This window comes from Phyllobates terribilis, unplaced genomic scaffold (genome assembly GCF_046119375.1).
Source record: "Phyllobates terribilis strain yellow unplaced genomic scaffold, ASM4611937v1 Scaffold_2__4_contigs__length_985480577, whole genome shotgun sequence".
In the NCBI taxonomy this organism is placed as follows: domain Eukaryota; kingdom Metazoa; phylum Chordata; class Amphibia; order Anura; family Dendrobatidae; genus Phyllobates; species Phyllobates terribilis.
In genome coordinates this window covers 135,246,265-135,262,213 of record NW_027362762.1, presented here as the reverse complement: position 1 = coordinate 135,262,213, position 15,949 = coordinate 135,246,265, and the positions used below count along the sequence as shown (strand labels likewise).

The window sequence follows — 15,949 nt, the reverse complement described above, 5'->3', positions numbered from 1 at the left end:
TGTATATAGTGAATCAAGTGTATTGTGCCAACTACTGCTCATATCAAGGCATGAGGGACCCCATTCTGCACAGGGGCCACCTGGGATTCACCTGTTCGCCAGACCGAGCCTGGGAATGGTGGATCACACTAATCCATCTCCCTCATCAAATTGATTTGTCATGTACAAGGCCGTGGAGGAGACAGATGAAATTATAAAAGATGTGTTGGGGTTTGATCACACACAGGTCTGTACACCTTCCATTCCAAACTTCTGGCGGGTTGTTGCTGCAGAAACTGCATGGAATTCTTCTAACACCATTCATATGGAGCCGATAAATATTAGGCCTCATTCACACATCAGATTTGTTTTGTACTTAAAAAAAATTCTCCTATCAAAGGCCAGAGTCCCATTAGAAAAATCACATCGGATGCGATATGTTAATGACCCTCAGCTCCAGCTCTGCTGCTAGCGTGAGCCGAGTGTCAGTGCTCTGTACTCCAATCCTCTCGCATTAGAGAATCGCAGCACAGCTGCGGAGGAGACGGAGAAAGTAACTTCTCCATCTCCTCCATTGCTGGCATCTGCGGGAATTGTGCTGCAGTCGGATGATATCAGAGTGCAGTGCGGTGTTTCACACGCACCCATAGACTTATATAGGTGCGTGCGATACGATTCGTGGATGCTCCCGCGGCATGCTACGATTGTTTTCGCATACCGAACCTGCATGAGAAAACACTTCTGGAGAGGATGTAGATGCTTTATTTAAACTGATCTGTATGATGACCAAGTTTTAGATATTGTGTGATTACTATCTAACGGTACGCCTTATCTGAGGGGTGTAACTGATCCATCGGCCACTTCCTCTTGCCGGGCTTTATTTGCTGCCAGTTGCATGTATGCAGTTTTCAGAAAATGGAGAGAAGAAGGTAATGAGCATCCTCATAATATCTCATATCCTATTGATTTTGTGTAATTTTTCTTAGCAAGTTTATCTGGAAGTTTGAGAATTATTGGATATATTTTTATTAGTCGGCTCTAATTGAGAGCCTGGCTAGTAGCAATTATTTGGCTGCATACTGTTGGCCCCCAACTTTTTTTTTCGTATTTCTTGACACTAAGCTTATATTACTGTGAATAATTCTATAGAAGGCATTAAAGGGGTCTCATACACTTATGGCATAGCTCTAGTACATACTATATTGGTCTGATAAATACAGGAATGGTCCCCCACCCCCCCAACCCCAGTTTTGCCTAATGACGTGGCTGTCATGTAGATGGAAAATGAATGGAGAGATGGGCGCCCTCCATTCACTTTAATGGGAGTTACAGAAGTGGACGCCCGCTTCCTTACTGGTGATATGCCATAGATGTCGGAGATGGAAACCTCTCTTAAACTAATCATTATGAGAGGAGGAATCTGCTCAAACTGAAGCCCCGATGGTCCGACTGGCACTAGTGATGTAGGGTATGTTGGCATACTGGCATTATTGGCCACAGCCGTAGCGCTGCACACTATACCAGGGAAAGGTATAATTCTGTAAGTGGCAACAGAGTCTTAGCCTTTTTCTTAGACTGTTTTGATACATGATGTTCTCTGTATCTAACGCTACTGTGTATCTGTGTGAATTTTGAGTCTTGTGTACTTTTCTTTGCTCTCGGACCCAGCAGCAGAACCAGATATCCACTTCTGATGTAATATAAAGTGACACACCAGATGTCACCATTACATATATAGGGAGTCTGTCCTTAAAATATTCTCATACATATGCAGTAATTAGTAGCTAGATAAGGGCTTTATTCAGTTTTCCCAATATCTGTGCATTTCCCGGTCCTGTGCCACCCTTTACCATGCGGATAAATGTGCACGATGTTGCCGCACAAGAACTAGCCATGTGGCATAGTGCCAGGTATCATAGGGGATGGCATCCACACTGTTTGCATCTTCACAGTAGAGGTCGTATATCTTGGAGAGCTGAAAGCAACTTCTATATCTCCTAGAATGGTATGGAGTTGTAGTGGACGTGCCTGATCTCCTCTACATAGATTCCTCATTACGGATATGGTGGTGAGGAAGAACAAAAGATTGGAGTCCTGAAAGGGGAAGCAATGGGGATTTTGGCTGCAGCACAGGTCGTGTGGCCAAAAATCTGGTATAGTGCAGCATAATTGTGAAATGTAAATGTGTTGAGTGAACGATATGTCCAAAAATGCTCGTTCATCGTGCATAAAGTCATTTAGGTGAGCGAAAAAATCTTGTCAAACTTTTGGAGATTTTGTAACGTTAAGTGCCCACAATGCAGAAATGCTGCGGAGCGTTCCTGCATCTCCCTGGCAGAAAAAACACATGCGGATTTTACATGCGTTTTTTCTGCCAGGTAGAAACGTTTGTGAAGCGTTTTTAACATGCGATTTTGCAGGCGGGTTGTCAAGCGCTTTTCCAAGCGATTTTAGCATCACTTGGAAAAGTGCTTGACAATTTGGTCACACTATATAAATCCATGCAATCGGCATGGATTTATGTTGTGTGACCAAGTAAAGATGCTTCAAATGCAGCATCAATAGTAAAAAAAAGAATAAAAATGTTGAAAAATAAAAAAAACATTATATTCACCTTCCGATAGACCCCGGTCTCCACTGCGGTGCGTCCGGTGTCTTCGGCTGCTCGCAGTGCTCTAAAAAGGACCTTCCATGGCGTCATTTAGTCATGTGACAGGTCACGCGACTACTGACTTCAGCGGTCGCGTTACCTGTCACATGACTAAATGGCGTCCTGGAAGGTCCTTTTACACCACCGCGAGCAGCTGAAGAGCCAGCAGCGCCGCCGGGAGCAGACAGGGGGCCATCAGAAGATAAGTATATATATATATATATATATATATATATTTTTTTATTTTAATTCTTTTTTATCTACAGGTACTATGGTACCCAGGTCTGGAGGAGAGTCTCTTCTCCAGACCCGGTTACCATCCGCGCATTGAATCGCATAATGTCCGCATGTGTACATGTAGTGATGTGGATGTTATGCGGTCCAATGCAAGTCATTGGCGGCGATTTTGCCGCGATTCCTCAAAATTAATGGTTGTGCTTCAGATTTTTCCGCAATGATAATCCGCTGCGGAAATTTCCGCAGCATGTGCACAGCATATGCGGATTATCATTGGGGAACATGGCAGACAACTTAAGGGTTTGTAAATCGTCTTCGCGGCGGAAATGGCGCCGCAGAAACGCATTAAATCTGCATTGTGGGCATGCAGCCAAATGTAAATGTAGGTTTTTCGCTCATTCAATGGTTAGACCGCCATAAGGAGGAGTGGAACAATGACTGACTCATGGAAACACCGGCACCATTAAATGATCCTTTCCCCAAAAAGATATATATTATTTATTTGTTGTGCTTTTCTTATATAATGCCATTATATTCCTCAGAACTTTACAGACCTCATCACTGTCCTCATTGTGGCTCACAATATAGATTCCCTATCAGTATATAGTGTGAGCGGAAACCCACACAAACACAAGGAGAACACAGAAACTCCTTGCAGATTTGAACCCAGGACCCCAGCGCTGCAAAGCTACAATGCTAACCACTGAGCCACCGTGCTGATCAGCTCCTCCTGCTCTGACATTCTGCCTGCAGATCAGATACCATTTTAAACATGACAGTTTCCCTTTAAAGTGTGATGGGAACATAAATCTAACATGTATTTCAAAGTAAACCAGCTGCATAATAATTTATGCAGTTTTCATTGTGAAACATACGTAGTAACAGATCTCCTCTTAAAGGTTTTTTGCTATATAATCTGAAGACCTCAGGAGATTGAGGCTGAGACACTGAATTCAGGGATGTGTCACTTGTCAAAGTGTGTGCTGTTGTTTACGAACTGTGAAGGATTTATCACTATGGGTGCTTTCACATTGCTTTCTGTGTTCCCTTCGGGGCATACGTCCGAAATCCTCCGCAAAACGGTGTCCGGGTGTATGCCACAACGGGGCTATAGACTGTAATGACGCAGACAGAACGAACATGCTCTCTGACGTGCACCATTTTCAGGAGTCTTGCCTGCTGGAGGAGGACACTCAGACGTAGCAGACTGCGTCTGTGTGTCCTCCTCCGGTTGGCATATACTCCCGAAAATTATGCATGTCAGAGTGCATGTTGGCTCTGTCTGTGTCATTAGTCTATGGCCCCGTCGTGGCATACACCCAGACACCGTTTTGTGGCGGATTTCAGACGTTTGAAAGCACCCTAAGAGGTTAATGTAGTCCAGCAACGCCCCCTCCAGTGATGAGCAGCTCTCTGTCTATGGGGTTTGTACATGGAGAGCCTGGTGTGGGCGGGGGCAGCTACACTCTAAGGCTATATTCACACACATTTTTTTCTGCTGAAAATCTGCTTACTTTACTCTGTCAGGAAAACCTCTGTGTAAAAAAAAAAAACGTATTTGCTGCGTATCTATGGATGAAAAAATGCAGCAGGTGCGTTTTCTGCTGCAGGAACGCTGAAAGTGATATGCTCTATTTTCTAAATACGCAGGCAAGGCCGAAAATGTGCAGCAAAGAAAAAGCAACATGTGTGAACAGAGAATTCTGGTTTCTCATAGACTTTGCTGGTACTGCTAATCGCAGCTGAAAATTTGCATAAAAATCTGCAGCAAAATACGCAGCAAAACACAACGTGTGTGAACATAGCCTAAATCTAAAAGCTCTGTGTCAGAATGGCTGCACCCAGTAATCTAAGTGATACATCGCTGGATTCAGCTTCTTTCTGCCTACATTACACTGCTCTCAGATGAAGTACCACAAACCTGGTGACAGATTCCCATTAAGGATTTTCCCAACCCCCCCCCACCCACCACACCTTAACCCCTTTCTGAAATTGTCAGTAATAGTACGTCTCTGTGGCATGGACCTATTGGGCCAGGTACGTACTATTATGCACAATGCCATCGCACCCGCATAGAAGCTGTGCGGGGCGATCGCCACAGCTGATTCGCACAGCTGACACTCGGTACTATGTGCCAGGAGCGGTGCAGCACCAGCTCCCAACACATTAACCCCCAAAATGCTGCGATCAAAGTCGTTCGCAGCATTCCGGGAGCAAGGGAAGGTAAGCGCGAGCCTCTTACCTTGTCTCTGGCGTCCCGTGCTGTCTGTGCTGGGTCCCGGTAGTTGCCATGGTGACCCGATGTCGTCAAGACGACATCTGGGTCACCAGGCATCAGCAATTAACTTTGATCATGCGCAGTGCAAGATCAAAGTAACTTAAGCCTGTGCAGGGGCTAACAGGCTGCAAAGCATAGAGATGCTGCTGCATTTCTATGCTATACAGCCGATCAGAATGCAAAAAGTGAAAGTCCCATAGTGGGACAAAGTGTAAAAGTAAAAAAAAGTGTCAAAGTGGAAAAAAAATTTTTTGAATAAATAATTCCCCAAAAAAATAAACACATACTGTACCCATAAATATTATTATGAAAAAAAATAAATAAAAGTACACATTTGGTATTGCTGTGTCCAGAACAACCTGATCTATAAAACTGTCCCACTAGTTAATCCCTTTTGTGAACACGGTAATAAAGTAAAATAAGCAAAAAATGATGCTTTATCATACCGCCAAACAAAAAATTGAATAAAACGCGATCAAACAGATGAATATAAATAAAAATGTTGCCGCTGAAAATGTCATCTTGTCCCGCAAAAAAAACAAGCCGCCATTGAGCTCCATCAGCCGAAAAATAAAAAAGTTATAGCTCAAAGAATAAAGCGATAGTTATATTTTTCTATAAAATAGTTTTTGTCTAAAAGAGCCAAAACATAAAAAAAGATATAAATGTGGTATCGCTGTAAATGTGCTGACCCGAAGAATAAAGCTACAGCATAAAAAACAAACAAAAATACAATTCCTGATTTGTTGTTGGTTTTTGTTTGTTCTGCCTTCCAAAAATCAGAATAGAAAGCTATCAAAAATGTCATGTGCCCTAAAATGGTACCAATAAAAACGTCAACTTGACTCTCAAAAACCAAACCATCACATGACTGTCGGCCAAAGTATGGAAAAATGATTGCAAAAACTAGTCTTTGCAAAAAAGTGTGTGACAGCTGTCAAACATAAAAACCCAATATGAATCTGGAATCACTGAAATCGCACCAACCTGCTGAATAAAGTAGTCTAATCACTTATACCGCACTAGGAATGGCATAAAAAATAAACAATGGGGTTTGGGGCTGGGCTAGGGGTTTGGGGCTGGGCTAGGGGTTTGGGGCTGGGCTAGGGGTTTGGGGCTGGGCTAGGGGTTTGGGGCTGGGCTAGGGGTTTGGGGCTGGGCTAGGGGTTTGGGCTGGGCTGGGCTAGGGGCTTGGGCTTGGGCTGGGCTAGGGGCTTGGGCTGGGCTAGTGGTTTGGGCTTGGGCTGGGCTAGGGGTTTGGGCTTGGGCTGGGCTAGGGGTTTGGGCTTGGGCTTGGCTGGGCTAGGGGTTTGGGCTTGGCTGGGCTAGGGGTTTGGGCTTGGCTGGGCTAGGGGTTTGGGCTGGGCTAGGGGTTTGGGGCTGGGCTGGGGCGTGGCTGGGCTAGGGCTTGAGGCGGGGCTGGGCTAGGGGTTGGGGCTGGGCTGGGTTAGGGGTTGGGGCTGGGCTGGGCTTGGTTGGGGGTAATGTTGGCATTTTTTTAAACTTAAAGGAAAAAAAAATGATGATATGGCGACTAGTGTTGAGCGCAAGTGCTCGCTACTTGTTTGCATCGGGTATCGAGCACCTGCGATACTTGGTGCACACCTGCTAGAGTTTGGGTTGGGGCGTGGCTGGGCTAGGGGTTGGGTTGGGGCATGGGTAGCTCAAGGTTGGGTTTGGGCTGGGCTAGGGGTTGGGCGTGGCTGGGCTAGGGGTTGGGGCGTGGCTGGGTTGGGGTTGGGTTGGGGCTGGGTTGGGGTTGGGTTGGGTTGGGGCTGGGTTGGGGGTTGGGTTAGGCTAGGGGTTGGGTTGGGCTAGGGGTTGGGTTGGGTTTGGGCTAGGGGTTGGGTTGGGGCGGGGCTAGGGGTTGGGGCGGGGGTTGGGTTGGGGCGGGGCTAGGGGTTGGGGCGGGGCTAGGGGTTGGGTTTGGGTGGGGCTAGGGGTTGGGTTTGCTAGGAGTTGGGTTTGGGCTGGCCTAGGGGTTGGGGCGCGGCTGGGCTTGGTTGGGGGTTGTGTTGTTTTTTTTTCCAACTTGAAGGAAAAAAAAATGACGATATGGCGACTAGTGTTGAGCGCAAGTGCTAACTACTTGTTTGCATCGGGTATCGAGCACCCGCGATACTTGGTGCACACCTGAGTACCTGATGCAAACTCAAATAGCGAGCACTTGCGCTCAAGACTAATGACTACTTATTCAATATGATGACCTAATGTTCTCAAATTCTGTGTCGTACCTCTGGGTTTAAAATGTTCACTATATCCCTTGATAAAATCCTTGAGGGGTCTAGTTTCCAAAATGGGGTCACTTGAGGGAAGTTTCCACTGTTTAGGCACATCAGGGGCTCTCCAAACGCAACATAGCGTCCACTAATTATTTAAGCTAATTTTACATTCAAAAAGTCAAATGGCGCTCTTTCTCTTCCGAATTCTGCCGTGCACCCAAACAGTGGTTTTCCCCCACATAATGGGGTATTGGCGTGCTCAGGAGAAATTGCACAACAAATTTTGGGGTCCATTTTTTCCTGTTACCGTTGCGAAAATAAAAAAAATTGGAGTCTAAAGTAACATTTTTGTGAACAAAGTTAAATGTTCATTTTTTTTCTTCCACATTCCAAAATTTCCTGTGAAGCACCTGAAGGGTTAATAAACTTCTTGAATGTGGTTTTGAGCACCTTGAGGGGTGCAGTTTTTAGAATGGTGTCACTTTTGGGTGCTTTCTGTCATAAAAGCCCCTCAAAAATGGTTCTGTAAATTTTGTTGGAAAAATGAGAACTCGCTGGTCAACTTTTAACTCTTATAACTTCCTAACAAAAAAAAAGAAGACATTTTGGTTCCAAAATTGTGCTAATGTAAAGTAGATATGTGGGAAATGTTATTTATTAACTATTTTGTGTGACATATCTCTCTGATTTAAGGGCATAAAAATTCTAATTTTGAAAATTGCTAATTTTTCACCAAATTTCTGATTTTTTTTTCCACAAATAAACGCAAGTCATAGCGAAGAAATTTTACCACTATCATGAAGTACAATATGTCATGAAAAAAACAGTCTTAGAATCAGTGGGATCCGTTGAAGCGTTCCAGAGTTATTACCTCTAAAATTGACAGTGGTCAGAATTGTAAAAATTGGCCTGGTCATTAACGTGCAAACCACCTTCAAAGGTAAAGAGGTTAAGGCTATGTGCCCACGATGCAGAAACGCTCATGATTTTTCATGAGCTTTTCTGTATCTCCCTGGCAGAAAAAACGCATGCGGATTGTACATACGGGGATTGTACATGCGGATTGTACATGCGTTTTTCATGCCAGGGACAAGCGTATGTGAAGCGTTCTTCACATGCATTTCCGCATGCGGGTTGACAAGCGCTTTCCAAGCGATTTTAGCATCACTTGGAAAGTGCTTGTCAACTTGGTCACACTATATAAATCCATGCAACCGGCATGGATTTATATACTGTGACCTTAAAGAATGGTAAAAAAATAAATCTATACTTACCTTCCAATGGCCCCCTGTGTCTTGCTTCGCTCCGTCCTGGCTTGCTGGCAGCTCGCGGTACACTGAAGGACCTGCTGTCACATGACTAAATGACGTCAGCGCAGGTCCTTCAGTCCACGGCGATCTGCCAGCAAGCCAAGACAAGAGCACCACGGGCCATCAGAAGGTAAATATAATATTTATTTTTTATTTTATTCTTTTTTTTACAGGTTCTATGGTACCCGGGTCCGGAGGAGAGTCTCCTGTCCTCCACACCCGGGTACCATCCGCACATTGAAACGTTTGGATTCCTCATCTACATGTGCAGGGATGCGGATTCCATGCGTTCCAATGAAAGTCAATGGGTGCGAAAACGCAGCGCTTCCGCAAAATAATTGGTAGTGCTGCGTTTTTTTCTGCAATGATAATCCGCAGCTGAAATTTCCGCAGCATGTGCACAGCACATGCGGATTATCATTGGGGAACATGGCAGACCTTCTACCATGCGTTTTTTTTAAGCGTTTCTGCAGCATTTTTGCCGCTGGGGAAACGCTTAAACGCATCGTGGGCACACAGCCTAAGCATAAAAAAGTTCAGAGCCATATCTTAATTAGTGATTGTCCTCTGTTTCATTCACTGTTAGTGGGACTTGTGGAGAAAAAGTACAGCTCTGGGCTTTCCCTGGCAGTCCACTATAAGAAGAATGGAGCAGAGGTTGATCATGTGCACCTCTTGTGGTCCCAGCAAGTTCATTGCAATCATGTGAAAAGGGGAGTAATTTGTTATTTTGGGAATAACCCTTTAATAAGTAATTCTATTTCCCATGAAAGAACAATGCTAGGCGTCTGTGTTTTGCCGTTCCTATATATATATATTGTATCTATATATAAACTCACATACTGTGCGCGTGTGTGTGTTTTATAGTGTATTTTTTTTATTTCCCTTTACTAGGTTTGGTATTTATGGTAATAGTGTTCCCTAATTGTCAGTATCCTGTGACATTGAATCATATGCTCATGTGGCTGTGTGGAAATGGTTGATCGTGTTTGACTTAAAAAAGTGACTATGATAAATGACTTTGGGCTCATTTCTCATGATGTACTCATGAAGCAATTCTTTTCCACCTTTGCAGATTGATCAATGCTGATCATGTAAGGCTTACATCACATAGGGAGTAAACACTGTATTTACACAGAGGTAAGATGCAGAACTGCTGAAACCTGGAAAGAAAAATACATTCTCTAGGTGGCAGCCATAAAAAGCAAACCTGTCCTTGTGTTCCTCTTTGATCCCTTTTCTGGCTTGGAGGCCCTGTGTAACCAGTCATCGGTAAATAAAGATCATTCGAGCGCCCTCGTCTTCCCCACCTGCTGTTCAGTGTGCCAACACTGGATGAAAGGGAGAATTGTTTTCTTCTCTCTGCAGATGCATAGACAGAAGAGGTCAATAATCTGATCGGTTTATTTACCTGTAAAATGTTTTTTTTTTTTTGTTTTTTTTTTAACGATTACCCCATTAATAAAACAGACAGGAAAGGAGGCTGATGAGATCGACATTTTTGGTAATAATTTGTCTGGTTTCTACAATTTCACTCTGTAACTGTACATCATTTCTCCTAGTTTGACCTTACCCTTGTGTCTCCAATCTTTTTAGTTCCTTAAAGGTTATGTATACCTTCATAGAGAATTTTTTAAATTCTTCATTTCCCAAATACAAAGTTAAGAAATGTTCTAAATAGTCTGAAAATAGCAAGTATCCCCCTGTCCATAGGATTGGCGTTTACTTTGCTAGGGATAAGAGCAAGGATCTTCACCATCTTGAATGAAGTGGAGGTGCACATGCTTGACCTCCGCTCAGTTTATTATCACTGGGACTACAGGAGAATCAGACGATGGGGTTTGACTATTTCCAGCAGTCCCATAGACAATAAATTAAGTGGTGATCGCAGGGCTGTGGAGTCGGAGTCGGTGCTCATTTTGGTGGAGTCGGTATAAAATGGACTGACTCCGACTCCTAAAATATATAATAAATTGGGTACAGTAGTACAATGCAGGATGTGGGGAATATTTTTTTTCATAGGAATTTGGGAAAGTTATGAAATGTCCTATAAATGGCTGTTCTATTCCTGATCTAAGGCTACATTCACACACAGCGTTTTTGCTGCGTTTTTTGAGGATACGTTTTTCAGCTGCAAAAGCAGATCAGCTTTTCAAAAAACCGCATCACCTGAAAGGTTTTTGAGCTCATAGATAATGTTTCCAAAAGCAGATTAGAAAAACGCCGAACAAACTGACATGCTCATTCTTTGTGAGGATCCGTTTTTGAGCCCAAAAACGGATCCTCACAAAACGATGTGTCTGAATGTCATATCTTGAAACCCATTGAGTTTGCTGGGATGCCCAGAGTCACTGAATTTTACTGCAAAAAACGGATCCGCAAAAATGCTATGTGTGAATCATGGCCGTAGCCAGCGAGGGGCAGGGGGGGCAGTTGCCCCCCCCCCCCCTCCCTAGAGGCAGGGGCACGCACCTATCAAAACTCACTTGTATGCTGCAGTGCTTCCGTCCTGCACTGGCTCCAGACTGCAGGGGGCAATCTCCCCTCCTCTGTCCTGTCTTCTGCCATCTTCACCAGAAAGAGGAGGGGGAGGGGTGCCTGCCCTGCACAGGATCCGACTCCTGGGCCCCGAGCTGGAGAAAGTGAAAGTACTACTGCTCATCTCTGTCACAGGAAGGTAACTAATGCTAATATTGTAGGTGATTATTGTGTGCTCGCTGTACAATGTGTGTGAACTATATGTGCGATATGTGCAATGTACTATTTGCTGTCTGTAGCTGTCCTCTGTCTATCCCTCCATCTATCCCGATTATTGTATCATAAAAATGATTAAATGTCTGATGTTCACATTGTACTACAATAAATTTTTCACTTAAATATAAGCAATATATGTCGGAGTCGGTGTAAGGGAAATTGAGGAGTCGGAGTCGCAGGCTTGGTTTACCGACTCCACAGCCCTGGGTGATCGAACATGTGCACCACTGCTCCATCGGCGAGCCTGGTTCTTGGTTCCAGAGCATGGTTTCTGGATAATTGGGGATCCCAGCTGTCAGACCCCTAGTGATCAGCAAGTCAAGGCTTATTAATGTTTTGGGAACAACCCTTTAAAAGGAACCTGTCACCAGCAAAAACGCTATTAACCTGCAAATGTGAAGTTAATCTGCAGGTTAATAACATTACTAACCTGCCCGGCGCCTGCACGTATTCGAAATCTGCAGGGAGAAAATAAACTTGATTTTCCCCGTAGCATTCGGGTTTCAGTCACAGAGGCGGGACCGCCGACGCAGGTTTAGTCATTTTCTTGCCTTAGCGTTTGGCTAAGTGCAGGTTAATAACACTATTAACCTGGAGCAGATTAACCCCATATCTGCAGGTTAATATCGTTTTTGTTGGTGACAAGTTCCCTTTAAAATATTTTTTCTTTTTCTCAAACGCACAGGAAAAAAGCAAGAGATGAGCTAGAAAGTGCCCATACATCTTAGAGGTTTGCAGAGCGTAATCTATCTCTCCCAACTCCTCCATGCACATGAATGTTTGGCCGCGCACTCATGTTTTTTTATATTATAGGCAGAGCAGAGAAAGCCAATGCCAAACTTGTCTGCTGGCACTGGCTCATCCGCCTGGTGAACAAAGGATTTTGGTGGAAACTTTAAACCTAATTTTTTTTTCACAAACCCTAGAGACCCTACATGGCAAGACTAAAATCTATCATTATGCCAGCTCTAGCTGCATCTTACCATTCTGCATATTTCCTCCACCCTCCCATAGACTTGAGTGGTTTGATCTGTGGGCTACATTGGATTACCCACCACAAGACGTATGAGCCATTGATTTGTGCTTTATGTTCATTCTTGTGTCCAACTGGAAATGCAACGTGCCGAAAATCTTTTACCAAACTGAATTATGTTAATGATGCTGTATATTATTAATGTAGTGTAATCCTGGTACGATATATTGATTTATTTACTGCTTACGGCTCAGTACACACTGGTGTTGCGGTCTGCCATAATTTGCTCCGTTAAGCATGTCATAGTTGATGTTGCTGCATTAAGGATAGAAGCCAGAACATTACTGTGGACATGGCAAAGTGCTATTTCCATTATGGGTCAGTAAAAATACAGCAGGTTAGGTGATGGGATTTACAAACTTTTTATGTGTTTTTTTTTTTTTTGTTGTTTTTTTTCTGTATAATCTCGTTAATTTCTATATAAAAGAAATCCTTAATTCTTGCTGTTTTCAGTCTGACCACTGAGCTACATATTTTGCTGATAATTGCTGTTTCGTAGAAATTATTCTTACATCTCTACTCATTTTCATCACATGCGGGACTTCACTGTGCACAGGACTGCGGGCTTGAGTCTGGGGGATAAGAAACTTTACGACACCAGGAGACGCTGGATGGAAGGACAAAGGGGATTTTTTTTTTCTACTACCAACACGGGTGCACCACCACCATGCCAAAAAGGGAGGAAATACAGTAGGCCTGAGAGAAGGTTACGATGGATCCTATTGTATATGAATACTTTGTAACCTTGGGTCAGATGTATGTATCTGGAGTCCTTCTGACTGAAACCTTAGGGTATGTGGCCATGATCAGGAAATGCTGCGGGTTTGACGCTGCTTGTTTAAGCAGCGTCAAACTCTCACTGTTCAGATGTTACAGCATAGTGGATGGGATTTCTAGAAGTCCCATATCTACTATGCGTGCATCTGAGGCTGCGGATCACCCGCGGACACTGACATGCGGTACGTCTTTCAGGATCACAGCATATCAATTCTTCTTGCGGAGTCGCTAGTCTCCGTAACAGATATTTGACCACTAGAAAGTATTGAATGCTGTACATATGCATGGTTCATTAAACACATGCAGATTTACCTGCCTTCAATAGAACTCTGCGTCTAAAGTACTGCTGCAACCGGATCGTGGACACACACCCTAAGAATCATAGAATGTTAGAGTTGGAAGGGACCTCCAGAGTCATCGTGTCCAACCCCCTGCTCAATGCAGGATTCACTAAACCCTCTCAGACTGATGTCTGTCAAGCCTCTCTTTGAGGACTTCCATTGAAGGAGAACACGCCACCTCTTGTGGCACACATTGATCACCCTCACTGTCAAAAAGATTTTTCTAATATCTAATCTGTATCTTCTCCCTTTCAGTTTCATTCCATTGCTTCTCGTGTTTCCCTGTGCAAATGAGAATAAGGATGATCCCTCTACAGTGTGACATCTCTTCAGAAGTTTGTAGACAGCTATTAAGTCTCCTCTCAGTCTTCTCTTTTGCAAGCTAAACATTCCCAGATCCTTTAACCGTTCCTTGTAGGACATAGTTTGCAGACCGGTCACCATCCTGGTAGCTCTTCTCTGAACTTGCTCTAGTTTATCGGTCTTTTTTCTTTTTTTTTTTTTTTTTTTTAAGATGGAGTGATGTGCACAGGGCCTAAGCTTTTTGCTAATTTACATGTGAAATCACATCGATAGCACTTCTGTGTAGTCTGCCATTCTTTTTGCCCCTTTGGATAGACATTGGTAAATTCATTTACTGTAGATTTTTGTAACAATGTCTGCTGGAAGTTTTGTTCCAAGCATTTACTACTGTTAGGCCATGTTCACACATGTCGTTGTACAACGTATTTTTTCTTGTTCTGCAGGAATAAAAGCTGCGTTTTACAGTACCAGTGAAAGCTATGATTTTTCATTAGTCTCATGCACACACATCTATTTTTTTTTTTTTGTGTGTGTCTGAGCACTGCAGCGTTTTTGAAAATTTGCAGCATGTCAATTTTAGTGTTTCTGTACCGTTTTTTTCCACCCTTAGAAATTGATGAGAGTGCAAAAACGCAGCATAACTTTTGTGCTGCATTTTTGGTGAATAAATCCACCTGAAAAAAGCCGCAGAAAAAATGCATTTATCTTCTGCCTTTTATATGCAGCGGTTTTATTGATAAGAGTGAGGCTGAGTTCACACGATGCGTTTTTCGTGCGTTTCCGCGGCGTTTTTGCAGTTGCGTAAACGCCGCGAAAACGCATGGTAGAAGGGCAGCAATGTTCCCCAATGGAAATCCGCATGTGCTGTGCCCATGATGCGGATTTTTCCGCAGCGTAAACGCTGCGGTCAAAAATCCGCAGCATGTCAATTAATTTTGCGGAAACGCTGCTCTTTTGCCGCCATTGACTTGCATTAGACCGCATGGAATCCGCATCACTGTATATGTTGATGCGCTTTTCATGCGGTCTAATGTGCGGATGGTACCCGGGTGTGGAGGAGAGGACTCTCATCCAGACCCAGGTACCATTAAAAAAAAAAAGAATAAAATCAAAAATATATATATTCTCACCTTCTGACAGCCCGCGCTGCGCTCCTGCTTGATTCCCCGCACTTCGCGGTTGAATGAAGAAGGACCTTCGCTGACGTCAGATTCATGTGACGGGTCACGTGATGCTGACGTCGGAAGGTCCTAAAGTCTTCACTGCCGGCAGCTGGGACCGAGCGAAGCCGGACACCGGGGGCCATCAGAGGGTAAAGTATATATTTATTTTTTATTTTTTGACATTCACACACTATATAAATCCATGCCGGCTGCATGGATTTATATAGTGTGAAGTTGACAAGCACTTTCCAAGTGATGCTAAAATCGCCTGGAAAGCGCTTGTCAACCCGCATGCGGAAATGAAAGTGAAGACCGCTTCACATCCGCATGTCCCTGGCAGGAAACCGCGTTTTTTCCTGCCAGAGAGATGCAGAAACGCTCAGGAAAAAATCCTGAGCATTTCTGCATCGTGTGCACATACCCTGAAGGTTTTGGCTGCAGGAAAAAAAAACAAACGCGTGTGAACATAGCTATAGAGATGAGCAATTCAATTTGTGCTGCCCTAATCTGGCATCCAGTCCTCCATGGCAGCCGGTCTTTACTTCTGCTCCCAGCACTCTCCTGGGCACCACTATCACTTATTAGGCCCAGCAATGTAATGATGTTGCTGGGTCTTGTAAGCGCCAGTGGCAGCAAGGATGTCTAGTCAAGGATGCTTGGTGCAGAAGTGAGGACTGGACTGGACACTGGACCAGGGCAGTGCAAATCAAACCATCTTTTCTCTTTCGTAGTAAGATGTTTAATGGTAGTCTTCTGGCTTGGAAAGACAAAATACAGCGAGAAGGGATGGGAGTTGTTTCCTGTAAGCGTCAAGTGTGAAATAAATCATTTTTATTTGTGCACCAGCCTTCTGTGATTATGCGGCAGCCAACACAACGCAATTTGATTTCCATTATTTAATG

General features: G+C 43.9%; 1 protein-coding gene across 4 annotated transcripts in view; it reads left to right on the top strand.

The window, feature by feature from the left end:
- FNDC3A (fibronectin type III domain containing 3A) overlaps positions 1 to 15,949 on the top strand; it is a 313,016-nt gene that overhangs the window by 45,955 nt on the left and 251,112 nt on the right. The gene's annotated exons all lie outside the window — the stretch shown is intronic.